Source organism: Dasypus novemcinctus, chromosome 14 (assembly GCF_030445035.2).
Source record: "Dasypus novemcinctus isolate mDasNov1 chromosome 14, mDasNov1.1.hap2, whole genome shotgun sequence".
Classification (NCBI taxonomy): Eukaryota; Metazoa; Chordata; class Mammalia; order Cingulata; family Dasypodidae; genus Dasypus; species Dasypus novemcinctus.
Window position 1 is genome coordinate 59,267,791 of NC_080686.1, and position 17,725 is coordinate 59,285,515.

At 39.1% G+C, this 17,725-nt stretch overlaps 1 protein-coding gene, 1 long non-coding RNA gene and 1 pseudogene across 2 annotated transcripts in view; 2 read left to right on the forward strand and 1 right to left on the reverse strand.

Annotated features, from left to right (window-relative positions):
* Positions 1–571: 571 nt before the first annotated feature.
* LOC139436411 (uncharacterized) lies at positions 572–8,474 on the reverse strand. Its single transcript, XR_011645658.1, has 2 exons — positions 7,884–8,474; positions 572–934 (listed from the first exon to the last, which is right to left on the reverse strand). It is a non-coding gene; the product is annotated as an uncharacterized lncRNA (long non-coding RNA).
* Positions 4,744–4,881, forward strand: LOC111759491 (U1 spliceosomal RNA; annotated as a pseudogene).
* A 2,500-nt stretch (positions 8,475–10,974) lies between the features above and the next one.
* Positions 10,975–17,725, forward strand: part of CPQ (carboxypeptidase Q) — a 521,738-nt gene continuing 514,987 nt past the window's right edge. The window contains exon 1 of the mRNA XM_004474687.4: positions 10,975–11,081. The gene's annotated coding sequence lies outside the window, so the exon portion shown is untranslated. The remainder of the gene's footprint in view (positions 11,082–17,725) is intronic.

The following is a 17,725-nucleotide window of genomic DNA, read 5'->3' on the forward strand; positions in this document are numbered from 1 at the left end:
TCCCAGATTTTTAAAAGAGCCAACTTAGCAGCATGTTGGCATCATCTTCTGAAGTCCTTGCCACAGTGTTAAATCCTGTATTGGTGGAAAGTGCTCCCATGTTGACAAACTTTCCCCCTATACAACTGTATGTTCCACCGTCCTTGATCCTGCATTCTCATGTACAGTCCCACAATACATGTTAGCTAGATCCTGCAGCAACTTGGGTTATAATCCTTTTCTTTCCCTATCGGGCTAGCACAGTCCCAACAAAGCCCTGAGCTTTGCACAGAAGACCTGCCTAGGTTGAGAATTTTACCTTCCTTCTCTGGAGCTCTACTCTAAAGAGTAAGGAGGGTGCCTAGACTTTTCTGTCTGCCTGAAAGCCTCTTTATATGCCACCAAGAAAGTCCTCTGGCTCTCACACTTAGATTTTGATTGACAATGCCTTAGCAAAACCACTCAATTCCAGTGCCGTTATAGTTTTGATTTCCTCCATTTTCTCTAATGTATTACATCTTCTTTTTGTGCCAAAAAAGCAAAGAAGGGCTCAAAAAATATGGTAACTTTTCAACAAAGGAAGAGCTGGATCCATAGTTAGTTCATAGTTTAATAAGGGGTAGGTGCTTCTGAGTGATAGTCCAGTTATGATTCTACTGTAGCCACCTCTTTGAGACCAAATAAGGCAGGTAGACTCCTTGCTGGCATTGAGGAAAAGCCATATACTCTCTTCCTCTGCTTTCCAATACCACCACTGCTTATCATAGAAACAGAACAGATGCCCTGGCAGGGCACTCACAGTCAAGGCTTACTCCAATATTTCGGTAATCGATGCTTCCTCAGTGCCCTCTCCTCCTTCTATCCCTCCTGTTCAAGGGTTCCTGTAGCAGTCAGCCCTTCAGGGAGACATGAATGGTGCCACTGATGTGTGACAGCTTCCTTCATCAACTCTCTCCTGAAAGGCAAGACATAAGGAAGCTCTATCTTCTATTTCTAGAATTGTCATCACCCGTCTTCCAGCAGAGACTCAAATTTATCAGAGGGCTTACTTCAACTTAGTGGTCTGTTTGAGGAAGTTAATTTTTTTTTCCAATGTAAAAGCAAAAAAAGCTATTTTTTAAAATGGAAATTGCATACAAGAAGAAATAAACACATACATTCCATCACACAAGGACAACTACTGTTAACATTTTGATACATTTCATTCCATATTTTAAGTGATTTTTTACACAGTATAATTATATTAAGCATTTTTCCTGATTTTGACTTTAAACAGAAGCATTTTTCCATTGTTTTAACCATTTTGGACATAATACTAAAAGGAATACTATACAGTCATTGTATGAGTGTACTGCTTCCTTAACTATACCGTGGCTGTTGGGTATATACATTATATGTATGACAAATACACAAATTTATATAATTAAAACACAGTAAATTTGGTCCTGTATTCTGCTTTTAAAATTAAAATTATATGCTGATATATTCTATGGCATGAAAATTGATCTGTAAGCTGAATTTTTAATTGCTGCATGATATTTCATCATTTGGATGTACCAAATTTACAGACTATATCTGTATTATTAGTCATTTGAGATATTGCCAATATTTTGGTATACTAAATTAACCTGCTCTGTTTATGATAATTTTCTTAAAATAGATTCCTAGAAGTGCAATTACTGAGCCAAAAGTCATGACAAAGATTGCTAGCTGTTTAGCAAGCACATTGCCTCTTCTTCCTGGGCATACAAGTAGACATTTCCCAGCCCCCCTTGCAGTGAAGTATGCCCACATGACTGAGTTCTAGCCAAAGGAATGTGAGCTGCCTCCAGACCTGCCCCATAGAAACCTGACATGCACAATCCTCTGTACTCTTTCTACTTCTGCTGACTTGATGGACAAGTCCAGCATGACTCTGAATATTGCCATTAAGGATGGCCAAGGCTCCATTAATCTAGGTCCCAGAATGACTGTATTGAGCAGAGACCATCACACACACACACACCTATGACCTCAAACAGTTCATGATAATCATAGGAACAGGAAATAAACTTCATACACTTTTGGGTCAATGTTCATGACAATCATATGAACAGGAAATAAATTTCATACATCTTTGGGTCAATGTTCATGACACTCATATGAACAGGAAATAAATTTCATACATCTTTGGGTCAATGTTCATGACACTCATATGAACAGGAAATAAATTTCATACATCTTTGGGTCAATGTTCATGACAATCATATGAACAGGAAATAAATTTCATACATCTTTGGGTCAATGTTCATGACAATCATATGAACAGGAAATACATTTCTATTTTGTTTAACCATCATACATTTTTGGGTCAACGTATTAGCAGTTATTGTTTCCCTAACTAATAAATTAAAAAATACACATTAAAATTTTTCTTTATATATATTTCTTATTATTTCTTTGTATGTAATTTTAAGCTGTTGTCTGGAACAGAATAGCTATATGCCATCTGTGATATATGAAAAAGCCCACACCACTGTCAGTTAAATTTGCCTTTTTTGATGTTTAGTGAGGTTCAATATTTTTCTGTTTCCTAGTAATTTGCATTTCATGATGTGATTTTTAAATATGGAAGTTGTATAAGTTTTTTAAAGCATTCAAATATAGCTCCCCTTGTTCTCATTCCACATGTATACTCTATTGACCTGAAAATCCAGGTTTAATTTTTTTAGGCCAATATTTTAGAGGACCCCAAACCATCAGTATATTTTAAAGGTATAGTAAAATCTAATGATAGATGAGGGAAAGACAAAAGCTGGATTTGGTCCTGCAATTCTGGGAAAATGAAAATGTTAATCAGAAAATTACAGAATAGCACATTCAAAATAAATATTAAGCAGTTCATTTGAAACTCTCATGTTAGAAAACAGGGGTCCCACCTGAAATATTCTATATTTATTTGATTTTAGGGAATGTAATTTGGCTTCAATTCACTATAATTAGGAGAAGCATTTATTGGGGTTTAGCTCAATTCATATATTGGCTTTGACTTAGGTGAAATGTTCCATCTTGGGTTCCTTAAAGCAGCTGAAAAATTATTCAAATATACCCTCCATCCTAGGGCTGTTCTCTGCTGGGAGAAGGGGAATGTGTGATGACTAGGATTCTGGAAGTATAACCCATTCACCTGTCTTTATTTTCTCTCTCTGTTCTCACTTGCTGCAAGTCACCTTTACTTTAACTTCATCATTCTGGTCAGCTCAGTCTTAACTATTATCAGGAATTATAATACAAATATTGAGTGCATATTATGTATCAGACACTGCTCTGTGCTGAGAATATAGTTGTGAACAAGGAAAAAAGTAAAAATCTCTGTCATGGGGAACTTGCAGACAATATACAGTAAGCATTAGTACTATTATATAGTTTGTTGGAAAGTGACACATTCCATGTTAAAAATAAAAAAGAAGAAAGTAGAGCAAGATAAGTGTTATTGGGAGTGCTAGGGTGGGAGAAGGGCCTGGTTGCAGTACTAAATAAGTGGTCGAGATTGGCCTCGTGGAGCAGATGGGATTTGAGCAAAGACTTGAAGGAAGCGTGGGAGGAGAGTTAGCCAAGCAGATGTCCAGAAAAGATGATCAGCCAATGCAAAGGTCCGAAGCAAGAGTGTACCTGGAGTGTTTAAGGAACAGCCAGAAGAGCAGTGTGCCTAGAGCAGAGTGACCATCAGAAAGAAAGGTGGGATTGGAAGCTAGATCATACAGCTACCTGTAGGGCATTATAAGAATCCTGGCTCATACTTTGGGTAAAACATGGAGCCATTCAGAGAGTACTGAGCAGAAGAATGACATGATTGGACTTTCACTGTAAAAAAAAGGTCTGTTCTGTGCTCTGCTGACGTGTAACAAATCACCTGAAACCTTTATGACCTAACTTTACAATTTATTATTTCCCATGGTTCTGTCAATCTGTGAATTGACTGGGCTCAGCAAGACAGTTCTCCCTTGGGGTCTCTCAGGTCAGATGGCAGTTGGGGCAGGTATCATCTAAGAGCTTGTCATCCAACAGACCTCACTCACAAGTGGCAGTTGATGCTGGCTGTCGGTGAGGACTCACCTAAGGCATTGACCAGAATGCACACATGTGGCTTTTCCATGTGGCTTGGGATTCTCACAACATGGACGCTGGGTTTCTAGGGCAAGCATCCAAGAAACCCATCAGGCTTCTTATGAACTAGGCTTCGAAGTTCCCAGAATATCATTCTGCTGCATTTTATTGGTCAAGAAAATCTCTAAAGTCAACCCAGGGAATTAGACTTTACCTTTTGCTGGGGAATGGCAAGATCACATTACAAAAGAGTATGTGAAATGGGGGGTATTATTGTGGCTATCACTGGAAAGATGCCCCATAGTCCCTCTGGCTGCTGTGAGAATAGATTTGGCAGTGGAGATGGGGTGGGAATGGGGGGTGGCATGTGCAGAATGTATCCTGTCTAAGAGGCAATTGTAATAATCTAAACAAGGCAGGATGGTGGCTAGGACCAGAATGATAACAATAGGGATAATAACAAATGCTCAAGTTGTGGATTTATTTTGAAGGTAGATCCAAAATTATTTCCTAATGTTTTGAATGTGGGTGTGAGAGAGTGTTCAAGATGTTACCATGGTTTTTGGCCTTGGTAATAAACTAGACAGATGGAGTTGCCAACAGACATGAAATAGGCTGTTGGTAAAGCAGGTTTGGATATGAAACATTTGAATGTTTATTAGACATTCAAGTGGAGAAATACTTAACTGGCAGGGAAGATACCATGATCACGAAGGTGGTTTTCCCAGGGCGAAGCTTATCCATTGCACTCAGGATGTGCTGACCCCTGTGATTTCCCCAAATGTGAGAAACTCAACTGCATAATTTGTGGTTAAAAAAAAAATCAAGTGCAGAAGTTAAGGTAGCAGTTGAATATACAGATGAGAGCAAGAATGTGCAAAGATATGTTAACTCAGTTGAAATACATTGTAAGTGTTCTATGAACACATTCTAAGCCCTAAACTGAATAGAATTTGATTTTTCCTCATTTAAAAATTCTACATAAAACACTAGTTAAAATAACCCCAAACTAGATACTTCCCAAATGCCCACCAATAGTAGAATGCATAAATAAATTGCAGTAAAAGCACACAATGGAGTACTATACAGCAATTAAGATGAACTATAGCTTCATGCAACAATATGAACTGATGGTAACCTGGGTTCCTGGGATGTGCAAGAGGGGTTTCTAGGGATTCCTTTCCAAGTGTGATGTAGTGATTTCTAGTGAAGGCTCTACAGTCAATCCACTTGATTTGAACGATCTGAACCATTAACCAACTCAGGAACTTTAAAAAACTGACATGGCTCTGTGCCTGTTTCCTCAACTATGATACTCAGAAACCTGCCTCATAGGGTCATGTGAGAATTAAAATGGGTTGGCTCAGGTCTTAGCAAATAGTAAGTGGTCAAGATATTTATTGAGTATCTATCATATGCTAAGCTGGTTAGGAATTATATAAAGTACATTTTATCTAATCCTCAAGGTAGATTTTTAAATTTCTATTTTATAGATAAGAAAATTAATGCTCATAGAGGTTAAGTAACTTGCCCATGGCTACATAGCTAATAAATGGCAGAGCTAGACTTCCACTTCTAGGTCTTTAGATGGTTTGCTCATATATCTCCTTACACATTTTTGCTAATTTACTTGTATAATTTTAATTGTAAATTTAATAGTTGCAAAGGATAACATTTTCCAGCATGTTGTAAATATTGATTGCTGGGGATTGAATCATGTATCCTACAAAATATATGTTCAGCTCTTAATCTGCTTTCTTGTGGGTGTGAACCCATTTGTAAACAGGACCTTTTGAAGATGCTATTATTAGTGAAATTGGGGATTGAATCACACCCCTCATAAAAGGCATGTTCGGGTCCCAATGCCTGTGTGTGAACTCATTTGTAAATAAGACCTTTGAAGATGTTAATAATATTATTTTGTGCCCAAAAGGAGGGTGGGGCATTAATCCAATATGGCTGAAATCCACATCAGTGAAGGAATTTGGACATGGAAAGAGAAGCCACAGGGAGCAGCCAGGAGCTAGAAGAGAAAGGAGAAGACACTGCCATGTGCATTGTCATAATATGGAAAAGACAAGGAATCCCAGAGCTTGCTGGCCAGCCAGAACATACTGATCCTAGGAGGAGCAAGCCTTCTAGCCTCTGAAACTATGAACAAGTTTCTGTTGTCAAGCCAACCCACTGTCCGGTATTTGTTTTAGCAGCCAGGAAACTGAAACAGCAGCCAAACTGAATCATGGTGAATTTTATCCATATTACTGGAAGCCTTATTAAGACAGAAAATTTGGATGGAGTTAGAGAAGCCAGAAGCCAAATAAAGCTACAGAAGGACATTAAAGACATTGCCATGTGATTGGGACTGTCATCTCCAGAATGCTACCGATTCTAGAAAAAAGCATAGCCTTACTGCCACCTTGATTTTGAACTTCTAGCTTCCAAACTGAGCCAATAAATTATTGTTCAAGATAACTTATTGTGTAGTATTTCTAATAGCAGCCTGGGAATTATAAGACATTGACATTTCAAAATAAAACTGTTATATCACTTCTCTAAATGTATCCAGTGGAATCTAAATTACAAAATGATTGGATAATCACCATCATCAATTTAAAAATTACTTGAAAAAGCTCTTCTTTAGTAGTCAGGAATTTTAAACTGCTTCTTTTCTCCATGAAATTATTGTTCCATTCCACTCCTCCTTTCCTTGGATTTTGTCCCCTGACTTTATGCTTCAAAATATTTTGTTGATTGCCCTATCATACTTCTCCATAACAAAAAATACACACTTATAATTTAATCTTAAAGAATCCTGCTACCATACAACTCTCCAAGCTTGTCTGCTTCTTGCAAGGTTCCTGAGCAGTAAGATGACCACGTATTATGGTTTATGCCTGTTTTCCTGGCATAATTATTAAGAGTACCCTCTTCCATTCTCAGGCTCAGTTTGAATAATAAACTATTGGTTACCCTGTCAAGTGCCCCTTCTTGTTCCCTAGGGGAACATATAGCTGATTTGAAAACCAGTCTTGTAAACCCAAGGGGTACCCGGCCGATTTCTATTTCTTATTTCCTTTTAAACTTTAAAAATATTTATTGCATACCTATTACGTGCCACCATATTAGGTACTTTTTTTTTAGATATCTGAAATATATCATCTCATTTGATCATCAAATTACCATGTGAGGAGGTTTTATTGATTTTGTTTATTTATTTAATTTTAACAAACAAAACTGAACACTCGGAGAGTTTAATTGACTGGTCATGATAGTAAGTGGCTGAAGCAGAACCCAAGCCCTGGTCTCCTTGTTATTAAAGCCTGTGATTGTAATTAAGATCTAGCCCCTGCATCTCCAGGGCGCCTTGCGGTAGTTGCCTTGATCTCCTGAACTTAGGGATATAGTTTAGGCCTTGCTTACCGCCAGACTGCCTTTTGCACAGATTGCCACAAAAAGCACCTCCTACCAGGCCCAGGCTCTCTTTCACACTTGTCTGCACTTTCTTTTCTGCCCTATCTGGTCCTGGTCATAGCTTCTCTTCCCTGGGTGGTTACACTGGGCTCATTCCATTTGGCAAAGTCAGCTGGAGTAATTTCTTTAATTGCTTCTCTCTCTTTGTGCCGCAGCCTGCTTAAATCAGTTCAGTGCTTCTCATAAAGGTAAATTCTTAACTTCTTGTCAAGATTTACAGGCCTTCTTTTCAAACTCTACACTTCAATCCTACTGAAATTTCTTCTTCGTTCTCCAACGCCTTCTCCCCTTTCCCATTTGCTCCCCCACAAATGCCTTTACCTTCCAAACTCATTGTATGCTCATACCTCAGATGTCAGCTTAGACCTCTGGGAAGCTGTGTGCACCACTCTGTGCCCTACTACCTGTGGTGCCCTCTCAGTGGTGTGCAGGAACCAGCTGGTATAGGCTCTCAGAGCTGAATGTGCGCATCTCTTCCCTGCTCGAGTGTTCGGTGACATCATGTTGGCAGCTTGAAACTAGGCTTTGTGGGAATATTCACACAATGGAAATCTGCAAACAATGTAGGGTTTAAAACAAATTTTTCTTTTTAATCTTAACTGGTTGGTAAATCTTTACCAGCACAATACTGTTCCCCTCTTATTTTTTTTTTTTTAATTTTTTTCCCTCTTATATTTTCATAGCACTCTGAACACCATTTATTTCTTCTTTCATTCAATGAATGTTTACTGACTATTATATGTCAGGCATCATACTAGGAGCTAAAGATATAAATCTGAGCAAAGAATACAGTCTCTGCCCTCACTCAAGGAGATTATTGTTGAGAGAGAGAGAGAGAATGACCTTAGGCATATATTCACACCAATGAAATATAAAATGATAATTATGTTAAAAACAAAAAAAAAATGCTTTAAAAATGTTTAATAGGGTTATTTGATCTAGCCTGGGAAAGGTTTTTCTGAGCTAAGATCTGAAAGGATAACTTTGGGTTGAGGAGGGAACAGCATTCCAGGCCAAAGGAACATCACGTACGGTAGTCAGAGGGAGCATGTCTCTCAGGAATCAAGGAAAGAAGACTGTGTCTGAGAAGCCTGGTTTGAGAAACAGCTGGTGAATTATCCCGGAGCCCTTATCCCAAGAGAAGTGGAAAATCACTGAAGTGATTTAAGAAGGAAGAGCACAGTGTAGTGGAAAAGCAGCACAACTTGATGGTTCAAAGAGATTCTGGAGCCAGGAAGGAGATGCAAAAACATGAAGTAACCACAAAGATAGTGGTACCAAAAAGGAGAGAATGACTGCTAGTAATAAGTATGAGCAGGGTTGAGGGTATATAGGATGTTCTACTTGGAAAGAGCCGTGCTAAGATCTGTGGATATATATACAAACACCACTACTCAGGCCTCATGCAGGAAATAGACAGAAATGAAAACCAGTGGGGGAAAAAAGTTATAGTAGAGGTCTAAGTAAAGAGTGATTAATGACAACTTGAAAGCTTCATGGAGGAGGGCCTAGTGTGATGGTGGACTGCATAACCCTGGAACTGGGCCAGCCCAGTTTAGAATCTTGATTTTGCTCTTTACTTATTTTGTGACTTGACCTCTCTAATCTTCAATCTCCTCATCTGTAACTGGAAATAACAATAACTACCCAACTCATAGGGCTGTGATAAAAAGTCACTGTTAATGGATCTTAAGTCAGCATAAAACAATAAATGCTAAGCTACTATTTCTATTATTACAAATGAGTAGAATCTTGAGTGAGAATGAACTTTGATCGACACAGAAGGAGCAGGCATTCCATGTTAAAGGAATAACATGAGAAAATGTCCAGAATTTGGAAAGCATCTGATACATTTAGAAAAGAGCAAGTCAGTGCTATTTAAAGCATGGTTGCCAGTTCTTGTCTTTGAACTGTTTGTCCCTGGTCCATGACCAGGTAGTTATAGAAATCAAAAGTAAAGCATTTAGAAAGTTTTTAAAGAGCAAACTGACATAATTTTGTATTTGTTCCATTTAAAAATAAAAATTGGGGCTTGAGTTTTTTTATTTTCACTTTTTTTTCCTGATAAATTTTAATTTAATTTTATAAAAACAGATTGAATATACTAAAAACTTGTCCTTTACCACAGTTAATTGAGAAAAAACGTAATTCAGCTGGTTGGAAAAGGCATCACAGAGATGAAATTGGCAAGGTAGGCTAGGGCCACATTGAAAGGAACCTTGAGTGCCTCGCAGAATTCATAACTGATGCAGTAGGCAAAAGAGCTAGTAAAGTTTGGAGGGGTTGTTTGTTAACTGAGGGCTATGTTTAAATAAGTGATTAGACATTGCACATTTTGGTTTTTACTTTATTACAATTTGGATTTCTTTTTTATTTATATTTATTTTTAAGTGAGCATGTGCCATATATATATATGTGTATGTATGTGTGTGCTTATATATACACACACATACATATATATATGTACACACACACACATATATATATATATAATTTGTTGTTAAGAGAAGCCTGGATTATTTATTTGTGTTTCACAAAAATAACTGATTTTAAATAATGGTTTGGTTAAACAAACTGGTCTAAACTAATCAAAACATAAAATGTTGAAAATATTTAAGCACATACTTTATGACCAGAAATAAGATGCTGCCCTTTCTTCGTGAGTATCCTCATATAACTAATGTAGCAAAAAATTAATATAAAATTATGTCAGTTTGCTCTTTAAAAACTTTCAAAAATCACTCTTTTTGATCTTCCGGTTTGGTTCATCCTACCGCCTTCCATCATCACTGACTCTTAAACAATTGCTCTGGCGGGATGGGAGAACAACTGTTTAATAATCGCGAACCTGTAGGAGGCCTGTGACAGCCCCTGAAGCATGGAGCTTCCAGGCGCCTGCTGTGCGGAACTGGCTGACCGAAGAGACATTCAGGGACACAGAAAAATCCTTCACGGTTTCCTTTCGGTCTCACAACCCCTCCTCCCCTGCTCAGCCACTCATTAAAGCATACCAAGCCTCCGCCCAGCCCTTCGCCTTCTCGTGCTCCTGCTGCAGGCCTGACCTGACGGTGTAAAGCTTCTGAACTCTCTATCGAGGCTCAGAAGCCCCGGCCAGGCGGATGAGGGGACTGAGGGCGACGCCAGTCTCTTTCACCCCTGTACAAAGCAGCAAGGCCCACGGGCCCAGGACCCCGAGTGTGTCACTTGGCTTCTTAACCGGAGCCAGAACCTACAAGATGAGCAGTTAGCCGGACGACCTGCTGCCTCGAGGTCACCCAGTCAACTCTCCGCCTGGCCCGGGACTCGGCGTCCGGCGCCTCCGCCTGCTGCCCCCGGCCTTCTCCGTGCGGACGCCGCGCTCTGAATTCCAGCGTCGGGCGACTTCTCCGCGGGCGACGCCTGGGGGGAGGGCCACGGTCACGGGGCTGCGCACGGGCCGGGCGGCGCCAGGGGTGTGGCCGCCGCAACCTTAGGGCTGGTCACGGGTTCTGTCCCCGGCGCCGCCGCCGCTGTCGCCGCCGCAGCCGCTCTAGCGGCCGGACCAGGTGCGTTACTCGCCGCCCGGCCGTGCCCCCAGGCGGCTGGGCGGAGGCCTCAGCTCTCCCCGGCGGGCGGGAGGGCGGACTGAGGCCGGTGCCAGCTCGGGAATAGGTTTCCTGGGTCGCTCAATTCGTAGAAGCGAGTGAGGGACGGGGCTGGGAAGCCACCGGGGGGGCCTGGTCTGTCGCTCCCGCGACCAGGGAGGGACCGGGTCTTTAAATGGGGTGTCAGGAAGGAGGAGGATTCTGAGGAACAGTCGCGCAGCCTTTATCCACTCTTCCCACCAGGTGGCTTCCCCTTCCCACCTCCTCACCCGGGTCCAGCACCAAAAGCCTACAGGAGGCTTATTTCATCTCCCATCTGGAAACAACCCCTCCTTGAGTCTTCAGGGTGCTTTATTCGGGTCTCTTTTGAGGTTCTTTTTACTCTTTTCCTTACACTTTCACTTTTGATGTGAACATACACGAGACTCAAGTTTTATGAGGGCAGAGCCATTTAAGTACTCAATAAGTAATTGAATGAATGAGTCCATCTGAGGTAGAGCTGAATGAACTAACAAATGAGTAAGTAAATGAATACACGTGAAGTACAGCCAAATGCATGAACTCATTAATGGATATACGTATGTGGAGGCACAGGCTTACAATTCTTATCTACTAGTAGTAGATTGTTTTCCAAAAATTATGTAAATATTGCACTTTTGCAAATACAATCATTCTGATTGTGGCTAGTTAAAAGGACTTCTATTTTATGCTGTTAAAAATAATCACCAGAAACAATCCCTCCTTTTTCCCCTTTGGTAGTCTCAGTTTCTCAGCTACTGTGTCAAATACCATGTAATGGGTTGGCTTAAACAAGACTTCATTGGCTATGGTTTTGAGGCTACAGGTAGTCCAAAACCAAGGTATCAGCAAGGCTTGCTTTCTGGTGCTGGCTGTCTTTGCAGTTCCTTGGCTTTCCCATCTCACGGCAATGTCCTGTCCTTTCTCTTTCTGGTTCCATCTGACTTCCTGCTGCCAGCTCCTCCCTGTGACTTTCTCTTTCTGTAGTTGAATTTCGTTCTGTTTCTGGGCTCCAGTAATGGGGATTAAGGTCCAACCTCATTCAGCTGAGCCACACCTTGATTAAAATAACATCTTCAAGAATTCCTGTTTACGTTTGGGTTCACACTCACATGAATGCAGATCAAGATCAAGAACATGTCTAAATCAGGGTACCTAATTTATTCCACCACAGGTAGTTTTTCATATATGGGTTTGCTTAAAACAAAATATCCTAGGCTTTTTACTGCTTATGTTTTGTTCTTCTTTGGACTTTTAAATAATCATTGTCACCATAATATTTAAAATATTTCTAGAAGGTAAGGGTGAATCTAAAGGTAGAACTACATAACTTGTTAGTAGAATCAGGCATTTCTGTTGAATTCAGAATTGTAAAGAAGCTTGTCTGTTTTCCTGAGATAGGTGCTGGCTGATTTGTGGGTGACTGAAGAAAGCTGAGAGGAAAAGAGAGACATATCTGTGTGTGAACGCTTTGGAAGACGCATAGGCTGAGGTTTCTTTAATATAGTTAGTCGCTGCAGCACTTGGGTTTCAGATCCTGGTTCCAGAAAAGCCAGATGACCTTTGAACTTCTACTTGATCTCCTTAGGTCTCAGTTTCTTAATTTCTGAAATCAAAGACTTTAGCTGGGGCGCCTTCCAGAGTTAAGCTCAGGAATTCTCGTTTATCAGGCGTAAAATGTGAAATTGTAGGTGATATCATGGAGCTCTGCTCACTTTAGCTGCTTTGCTTGGGATTCTGTAAAGTCTTGCCCTATTTTCTGCAACCATAGCTCATTCCACTTCTTCTCCATATCTGCTACAAGAGGACCTGGGAGCCTGAGATGAGAATAATAGGCACTGGGCTTGTGAGAAGAGAGGAGGGCAAGATTATACTCTATATTGCTACAGGCTCCTAGTACTGGGTCTAACTTGTTTCCAGTGCCACACAATCTGACAGTACCATGTATTTCCAGTATGTCTAGGGGATTGTATCACTATTAATTTGCATATATTTGAGGTTACTTATAGATCACAAAATTTTGGAGCTGAATGGAACTTAGGGATTTTTAAGGGTACTTTAAAGTCATTTTGCATCCATACTAAAATATGTTTGCATGCCACATTTAGCAAACACAAAATCCCAAATGGGTTAAGTAAAATAAGATTAATGTTACCTACCTGAGTTATTTCAAATCTGTTGGGGAAGTGGTGCTTGGTGAAACAGACTGTCTTAGACTCTTTTTCCCAAAGAGCCAATAATGAGGTCACATGTCATTCAGACATGGAATGCAACAAAGCAGATATTTATGGGGCAATGACTATGTTCCAAATGCTGTTATATTTAATCTTTTTTACTTACATTGCCCCATTTAATCCTCACCATAAACTGAATAGCTAGGAACTATCATAATCCCTTTTTGGCTTTCCTAAATAGAAACCATGCTTGCAAAATGGGAAAGTCAGGTAGTCAAAATACAGGGAGTTGGAGGCAGGGTTTCTTCCAGAGACTAACAGTCCCTGCTAAGAAAGTCTATGTGACGTTGGAGAATGTGGTCTATATGTGTGTTCCAGAATATATTTAAACTCTGGTACATTATAGGTAAGTAAACTTGGGATAAGAGCCCATAAATGGAATGATTAAGACTGATTTACAGAGGAATTGGTCATTTTATCATTTTGAAGATTATTGAATTCCATTGGAACTCTAGTAGATGCAGATACTTTGGCCAAGATGCACATGCATCCTACTTAAAAAAAATTAAGATTTACCGATTTAAGGAACAGAAAATTGGTGACATCAAGAGCTGTTATCAGTGAATGGCACTTGAAGGCTTTGTCTTGAAAGGTCTTTGAGTAATGAGTACCAGCAATGTTTTTTTTGGGGCTAGTTTCATTCCCTTGGTAAGGCACTGCCTCCAAACCTCTTTATAACGATAACTCCTAGTTGAGACACAGTACAATGCCTACATCCTTGTAATTCAGGAACAAGATTGCAAGATGAGTTTCCAGGACTCTTATAATTAATTGTCAAGAGGAAAAGAGAGACCCATAAAATAAGTGGACAGTTATTTTGTTTCTTTTTTGTCAACGCTATGGAAGGCAGAGACTAATTACTGCCTCCTGAGAAACTAAGAGCTGATGCCAGTTTGATTTAGCTTGGAATTCTGAAACTTTCTGCCCTTAAGGCTGGTGTGATGGAATAGATCTTCCCATTGCTTATGGTAATCTGAAAGAAACATTAAAGCAACAATTTTTATTACTTGTCCTGGAGCTAGAGCTTTAAAATATACTTTCTTCCCCACCTCCCACCCCAGACCCACTCTAAACCACTTAGCTTTAAAAAACAAATAAGCCATTCATATGTTTGCTGCAGTCAGGTTTATTAGTCCTTTCCCTCTTTCTTTAATGTGGCAGAGTTGTAGGACTGGTACACTTCTAGGTCTTAGGGCTTTTCTTTAGTTACTATTTTATTCAGCAGATATTAATTTCAGTAACCATTTATTGAGTACCAACTATGCACTAGATAAAGATAATTGAGGTAAGTTTCAGTAGTCTGTGTAAGATGAAAGTGACCCATCCATCAGTGTACCACTTGGTGATGTGGAAGTGGTAGCAGCCTATTCTCCCTGTAATGGGGTGTGGTTGGAGCTTCGGAAAACATCACACAGAGCAGGTGAATTTCAAACTGGGTTTTAAAGGTTAAAGACCAAGAGAAGGAAGAAAAGCTGAAGGACAAGCAGGGAGAATTACATGATAAGGAAAAGGAGACAAGAATGAACATGGCATTCTTAGAGATGGGGTTCAGTAAATACCAAGGAATTTAGTCTATCACAGTCAAGATCAGGGGCTCTTAACAAGGGATCAATGAGCTTGAATTTAAATAAAAAACAACCACATTATTCTCACGGGGATGTGTTGGTGTGAGTATGATGTATTTATTAAATAATGCACAGTATAATGTGGACTTAGTTAGGGGTCCGTGGGTTTCACCTGACTGGCAAAGGGATCCATGAAACAAAAAAGGCTAAAAACCCCTTGTCTAGATACTCTTTTATAAAGTTTCAAGTTGAAATTTTTAAGCAGAGGAGTTACAGGATTAATTTTTCTGGAGAGAAAAAATGGAGAGGAAACTAGAAATTGAAGAGCCAGGAGATGAGGGGGAGAAAAGTAAAAAACTTGCTATAGTCCAAATGAAGTAGGATAAGGGTCTAAAGTAACAGAGATATGAGAGATACTTAGAAAATAGAGAGGACGGTATTTAATGACTGGCTGGATATAGAAAATAAGATTGAAAATAACTCTGAGGTTTCAGAATTGCTTGACTGACTGAATGGAGGTGCCACTGATGAGCATAATAAATATAAGATGAAGAAGAGGTTTTGGGAGAAAGACAGTTATTAGGGTACTGGTGGAACATCCTTGTAGACATTTGCAGGATATAGTCTTGACTATAGCTTTCCTCTGATGTCAGGTATTTGTTACATCTGCCAAACATTACGACAGGTCCTCAGTCTAAAAAGAAAAATCACTTTAATAAGTCACTTAAAAAGAAGAAGAAGAAGAAGAACAAAACAAAACAAAACACATGAGACTTGGCTAATGACCATAACATCAAATTTCAGATGAGTTCTTAGAACTGTGCATGTTAGGTAGGTACCACTGAAGGAAAAAAAGGTTAGAGACTCAAACAATGAGGGGTTATTATAAACCACCAAGAGAAACCTGAATAGAGAAACACAAAGGAATAAAGATTAGCAAATGGTGAGCCTGTAGCAGCCAGGAAAGATTGATAAAAAGCAGAGTTGTAGGCAGATTAGAAATACAGAGTAGAAATTTGCACTTCTTTAATGGTAATGATATCACAAACTTTGATTTCTCATCTTATTCATTTGTCAGAAGAGTCAACCAGGAGATTTTTCAGAGGTATGAGGGCTGGGCAGAGGGTTTGATCTTATTTTGCAGAGAAAGTTTTCAGAGACTTTGAATAAGAGGAGAATAACGGGGAGTAGGATAAAAATGAATAGGATAATGATTAGAAGGAACTTTTGAGAACATTTAACAAATTCTGTGACAAATAGTTGCTAACAAAAAAAGGTAGATTGTTGCAGCATTTGCTTAATGTTGCAACACTAGACTTGCTTGGAAAAAAGATATATTAGCGTAGTACCTTTATTTAAAAAGCATTTTTACATTTGATTTTTATAAGAACTTTCAGAAGTAGATACAACTTACTTCTATATTATATTTCTTTTATAAAGAAATACTGTTATCTTTATAAAGTAAAAATCTGGGCATAAAAGGGGCTGTATTTTGCTTCAGATCCCATGGCTGGCAAGAACTCCCAAGTCTTCCGACATTTAGTTTACTGTCTTGTACATTGTACCAGAGCCTTGAAACCTTGGCCTTTTGCAATGTGTCCCCTCTGTCCCCAACAGTGTCACACCATGTAAAAGTAAAGATTAAAGGCCAACAGAGTCAAAATCTCTTAAGAGAGGCAGTGATGGAAGGGATCCTTAGCACTAACTCTGCAACGTGTAGTAGGGATCCTCAAGAAGGGTTGTATATAAAGAATATCTGTGGAAAACAGATGATGCTTTCAATGCAGTAGGGGAGTCTACAATATAAAATAATCTTAGGATTAAGTATTCTATGAAGCAAATAACTCCTTTATAAAGTAATCAAATAAATCTAGACTTTCAATTATGGAGTTAGCTGAAAGCAAGGTACATCTGTAATAAGCTACATATATTATATGTGAAAGCGTTGCCCATCTTGGGTATTGAGTATGAAGATAAGGATCTCCTATTTATTGGAGACCATTTAAAACATTTTGAACATAATGATTTGTAATTAAATCCCTCTAGCTACCTTACCATATAGCAAGCACAAGGTTAAGTGCAACTGGGAGATGGAGAGACAAGCCCAGCACTGGCCTTGCCCTGTCTGACCATGAGCCCCAAAAGAGACAGTCATGAATGTTAAGTTCATAACATAGTGGGCTAGGGGAAAGCCAGACACTATATGGTCCTTAGTGGGCCCAGGGAAAATCAGACACTGTATGGTCTTTAGTGGGCCAGGGGAAAACCAGACACTATATGGTCCTTGAGTTCCATCTCAGTATCAAATGAAACCAAGCACAATGCAAAGCAAAGAAATTATACCAAACCCAGGGTTATTTTGAATTGATAAAAGACAAAATGCCCAAGGAAGATAGGGTAGTTGTGTCTCTTATGGAACAAGCATTTAAAAATATATGTCTTCAAAATACATAAAACAAATGATTAGAAATATGAGAAGTATGAGAAACTGACCAAAGCAATTAGTAAGAGACTTAATGCTCTGTTGTTTTACATGATAAATCAAGTAGACAAAATTCAAATAGGAATAAATAATATGATATATTTAATATTAATTAAATACTATAACTATATTGTATACATATACATATGAATATATATGTGTCTATGTGATATACATATTTGCAGAGGATTAACTTTTTCTTAAGAACATTTATGAAAGATCAATTATAAAAAAAAACCAAATTATGATTTCAGTGAATTCCAGGGTCGTTTTTATTCTTATTGGACTTGTGCCCTAGTTCTCTAG